Raw genomic sequence first — 6,000 nt, 5'->3', positions numbered from 1 at the left:
GAGACTGAGGCCATGGAGAAGTATGTGGCGGAGACCCTGAAACTGGGGTTCATCAGACACTCTACCGCTCCTGCCTCCGCCAGCTTCTTCTTCGTGGCCAAAAAAGATGGAGGACTGAGACCATGCATTGACTACAGGGGGCTGAACGCAGTCACCACCAAGTACCGGTACCCCCTCCCTCTGGTTCCGTCGGCCATCGAGCAGCTACGTTGGGCCCGGTACTTTACCAAGTTGGACCTGAGGAGTGCCTACAACCTGATCCGAATCCGGGAAGGAGACGAGTGGAACACGGCATTCAGCACTACCTCAGGCCACAATGAATACTGCGTCATGCCCTACGGCCTCACCAACACACCTTCTGTGTTCCAGTCCTTCGTCAATGACGTGTTCCGAGACAGAGTAGACAGGTGGTGGTGTACATCGACGATATCCTGATCTACTCGGCTACGTTCGAGGCGCACGTCAGGGACGTCCGAGCTGTCCTACTCCGCCTCCGGGAACACAGCCTGTTGGTGAAGGGGGAGAAATGAGAATTACACCAACAGGCCATCTCCTTCCTGGGATACAGGATCAGTCCTCAGGGGGTGTTCATGGAAAGAGTGAAGACTGCCGCCATCAGGTCATGGCCAGTCCCCACCACCATCGAAGGCCTACAGAGCTTCCTGGGCTTCGCCAATTTCTACCGGCATTTCATCAGGTCCTTCAGCTCCATAGCCGCCCTGCTCACCTCTCTCCTTAAGGGTGGGCCTCAGAAGCTGGCCTGGAACCCTGAGGCTGAAGCTGCCTTCAAGAGGCTGAAGGAGAGGTTCACCACAGCGCCCATCCTAAAACACCCAGATCCATCTTGTCCTTTCATCCTGGAGGTGGGCGCATCGGAGGAGGGCGTGGGTGCGGTCCTCTCCCAGCGGCACGGTAAGCCAGAGAAAATGTATCCCTTTGCATTTTTCTCTAAAAAGCTTACCCCCGCAGAGAGGAACTATGGAGTTGGAGACAGGGAGCTGTTGGCGGTGGTTCTCGCTCTGGAGGAATGGAGACACTGGCTGGAGGGCGCAGTCCATCCATTCCAGATTCTTACTGACCACCGGAATTTGGAGTACATACGGGCAGCGAAACGGATGAACTCTTGTAAAGCCAGGTGGGCCCAATTTCTTACTCGCTTTCAGTTCATTCTGTCCTACCGCCCAGGATCCCAGAATGTGAAAGCCGACGCACTCTCCAGGATGCACCATACCGGAGAGAGGAAGGATCTGGGGGATCCTGCCCTCGTCTCTCATCATTGCACCTGTCGTCTAGGATGTGGACGAAGACATCTGCCTGGCGGCTCAGGAGGGCCCAGCGCCTGCCAACGCCCCTCCAGGGCACGTGTATGTACCCACCAGTTTTCGTGACCACCTGCTGATCTGGGCGCACACCACCCTTACGGCAGGGCACTCTGGTATTACGCGCACCCTGCAATCTCTAGCACAAAAATACTGGTGGCCCACCTTGGCTTCTGATGTCTCTAGCTATGTCAACTCCTGTTCCGTATGTGCCCAAACGAAGACACCTCGGAACGCCCCGGCAGGCAAACTAGTTCCTCTACCAGTGCCTCAGCGACCTTGTTCACATCTGTCCATAGATATTGTCACCGACATCCCACGTTCTGAAGGTTTCACCACAGTCATGGTGGTCGTAGATCGGTTCTCAAAATCATGCTGTTTTTTGCCACTAACTGGTCTTCCTTCTGCTCTCCAGGTTGCTGAGGTCCTGTTTCAACAGGTCTTCCGGCACTATGGACTTCCGGAGGACATCATCTCGGACCGTGGCCCCCAATTCACCTCTCGAGTGTGGAAAGCTTTCCTGGAGAAGATCGGGGCCACAGCCAGCCTCACTTCCGGGTATAGGCCTCAGTCAAATGGGCAGGTGGAGCGCATGACCCAGGAGCTGGGGAGGTTTCTTCGTTGCCACTGTCAGGGTGAGTGGGCGAGGTTTCTTCCCTGGGCAGAATATGCCCAGAACTCCCTTGTTCACTCCTCCACGGGGCTCACTCCCTTCCGATGCGTCTTGGGGTACCACCTGGCCCTGGTACCTTGGACATCCAGCCAGACCGATACGCCCGTTGTCGACGAGTGGTTCTGCAGGGCCGGACAGGTCTGGGATGCCGCCCATGTCCGTCTCCAGAGGGCCATTCGTCGGCAGAAGGACCAAGCTGACCGCCACTGCAGTGAGGCTCCCATATTCCAGTCTGGTGATCGCGTCTGGCTGTCCACTCGAAACCTCCCTCTCCGCCTGCCTTGCAAGAAACTAAGCCCCTGGTTTGTGGGGCTGTTTATGGTCCTCCGGCGGATTAATGAGGTGTCGTACCGGCTGCTCCTTCCCCCTTCCCCGTGTCTCACCTACTTTTCATGTCTCTCTCCTCAGGCCGGTGGTTCCTGGTCCTCTGGCGGATGCCGTCCCCCGGGGTACGCCCCCTCCGCCCCTGGACATTGACGGGAGTCCGGCATATGCTGTGAGGGATCTGCTGGACTCAAGGTTCCGTGGGGGACGGCTCCGTTACCTTGTGGACTGGGAGGGGTATGGTCCTGAGGAGAGGAGCTGGGTTCTGGCTGGGGACATTCTGGACCCCAACCTAATTCGGGACTTCCACCGTCGCCGCCCTGACCGGCCCGCTCCTCGTCCTCACTAAATAGCCTATAGGCGCACTGGATATTGCGCGCCCAGTGGAGAATCAGAGATGAGAGGTGGCATCGGGCACACATTGATATACATCGAAAGTATTCAGACCTCTTCACTTTTTCCAAATGTTGTTACGTTACAGCTTTATTCTAAAAAGGATTCCTCATCAATCTACACACAATATCCCATAATGACAAAAGAAAAACTGTTTTTTATAATATAAAATAAAAAACTGAAATATCACATTTATGCTGCCACCACCATGCTTCACCGTAGGGGTGGTGCAAGGTTTCCTCCAGATGTGATGCTTGTCATTCAGGCCAAAGAGTTCAATCTTGGTTTCATAATTTTTTACATTTTAGTCATTTAGCAGACACTCTTATCCAGAGCGACTTACAGTTAGTGAGTGCATACATTTTTCATACCAGAGAATCTTGTTTCTCATGGTCTAACAGTCTTTAGGTGCCTTTTGGCATACTCCAAGCAGGCTGTCATGTGGCTTTTACTGAGGAGTGGCTTCCGACTGGCCACTCTACCATAAAGGCCTGATTGGTGAAGTGTTGCAGAGATGGTTGTCCTTCTGGAAGGTTCTCCCATCTCCACAGAGGAACTCTAGAGCTCGGTCAGAGTGACCATCGGGTTCTTGGTCACCTCCCTGACCAAGGCCCTTCTCCCCCGATTGCTCAGTTGGCCGGGCGGCCAGCTCTAGGAAGAGTCTTGGTGGTTCCAAACTTCTTCCATTTAAGAATGATGGAGGCCACTCTTGGGGACCTTCAATGCTGCAGACATTTTTAGGTAGCCTTCCCCAGATCTGTGCCTCGACACAATCCTGTCTAGGAGCTCTACAGACAATTATTTCTACCTCATGGCTTGGTTTTTGCACAGACATGCACTGCCAACTGTGGGACCTTATATAGACAGGTGTGTGCCTTTCCAAATAATGTCCAATCAATTGAATTTACGACAGGTGGACTACAATCAAGTTGTAGAAACAGCTCAAGGATGATCAATGGAAACAGGATACACCTGAGCTCATTTTCGAGTCTCATAGCAAAGGGTCTGAATACTTATGTAAATAAGGTGTTTTAGATTTTTTATACATTTCTCAAAACCTGTTTTCGCTTTGTCATTATGGGGTATTGTGTGTAGATTGATGAGTATTTAAAATTAATTTTAGAATAAGGCTGTAACGTAACAAAATGTGGAAAAAGTCAAGGTGTCTAAATACTTTCTGAATGCACTGTATGTCTCAAGGGAAACAAAAGTTGAATGAAAACACACATACACCTACACATTAACACACAGAAACAGTACACCCTCCATATAATTAATATCATAGGAATAATAGTCCTGTAGAGTTATTTTTGTTATTTTTACTTGCACACAATATAGCTAGGTCACCCCGTCCTGCCCCTAGTTGTCCACGGCCCTGTAGCGCCCCAACCCAACACACCCCACTCAGCTTTAGGATCTTAGTGAAACATTCATTATTGGTTTCAGGTGTGTTAGGCCAAGGCCAGAGTGACAACAGTAAAGCAGATCGCCAGGGCCAGGACTGAGCTTGACTAAATAGGTATCTCTCCTGACTTGGGCATGTTTTCAATACACTCCTTTTGTCGTACAGTATTCCATATAAGGCATCCAGCCAGACCTTATGAAAGTTGCAGAGTATACCCTTATTCTTAAAACAAATGTAGTGATACTGTACATAACTTGACATTTCTTCCATATATTGTGGGAGGATAACTAACCTTCCAATTTACGATAATGTTTATTAGCCACTATAAATGCTAGGTTACACAGTTTCTTCTCTTAACATTCTCCAGTATCAATATTTACAAGCAAACAAAAACAGGAGAAGGGAGAACCTGTAGACATGCTGAGATAAAAAGGACATTCTCTTTGCCAGAATTCAGCCAGCCTTCACAAGACCACAACATATGCAAATATGTGTCACGACTTCCTCCGAAGCTGCCTCCTCTCCTTGTTCGGGCAGGCTTCGGCGTTCGTCGTCCCCGCCTTCTAGCCACTGCCGCATCTCATATCATCATTCCATTTGTTTTGTCTTGTCATTAACACACACCTGGTTCATATCCCCTCATTAGTACTTGTATAAGTGTTCCCTCTGCCCCCTTGTCCTTGTGGGTGATTGTTCTATGTGAGGAGAGAGTAGCTAGGTTTAGCTACGTGTATTTTGTATTGCCGGGGTATATGTTCCCTGTGTGCCTGTATTTGCTCCAGTTCGCCTGTTTTGCACACTGGACTGTTTGACGCTATCCTGCGTAACTCTGTTTTCCTGAATAAATTCTGTATTCTGTGATTTACCCTCCTGCACATGACTCCTTCAAATCACCCATCACAATATGTCCCCTTTTGTGCTTTACACCTCCAGCAGAATAATACAATTTCTGAGTATATGATATTTAGTTTCACTGGCATATAGTACGTTCTATGGATGGTCTTAAACTGCAGTAATTTATGTCTGTGTAACGAGTACTGATATACGAAGAGGCAGGACGCAGACGCAGGAATTAACAAGGTCAAGGTTTACTTAATATTGAGAAAGAGAATAACAAAGAGAGAGTAAACGACACGACGCTAAACAATCACACACAACACCATACTGAACAGTCCAGGGCTAAATAGGGGTGGTGATGAGATGATGAGGTGATTAGGGTGCGTTGGGTTTCCATTCCGGTGTTGCCGAGGTGGTGCGCTCAGACCGGTGGCTCAGTAGACCGGCGAATCAGAGCGCCGGAGGGGAGCAACGGGAGGAGACGTGACAGTCTGAGATTATATGAACATGACTGGGAATTCTAACGTATCTGTATCCATTCATCATTATCAATAGCGTCTCCCAGGTCTTTCTCACATTTTTGTTTTACATGTTTTGTGTCATCGCGAAAAGCCTCTATCAACCCTTGATACAGTTTGGAAATCAACTTTGGAGGTTTGTCAGACTGCCTTAAAATAGCATCTGGCTTGTCCAGTGTTTGCTGGACAGAGAGAATAAAGTGTTGTATCTGCAAAAATTCACCTCACCTCTGTCACAGACTGGTCTTCCCTGGCTGCCTGACCCTGCTGAGATTCCTGTCACCATCTGATCCTCCTAAAATGAGGCATGACAAAGAATTACCTTGGTGTACATTTATACATGATAATATCCAAGAATAGAATCAATGGTTCAATAATTGAAATGACCATTATTCCCAGATCCCAGACTGTAGCTTTAAGCTTAAGCTGCTGTTCTGTAGCTACTGTAGGTCTGTCTACCCATCAATTCAAGATGGAACTTTGTATCATTCACTGAATATACTGAAAAATTCACCTGAGCTCTGTAGACTG

This window comes from Coregonus clupeaformis, chromosome 1 (assembly GCF_020615455.1).
Source record: "Coregonus clupeaformis isolate EN_2021a chromosome 1, ASM2061545v1, whole genome shotgun sequence".
Taxonomy (NCBI): Eukaryota; Metazoa; Chordata; class Actinopteri; order Salmoniformes; family Salmonidae; genus Coregonus; species Coregonus clupeaformis.
This window is presented reverse-complemented; position numbering follows the sequence as displayed.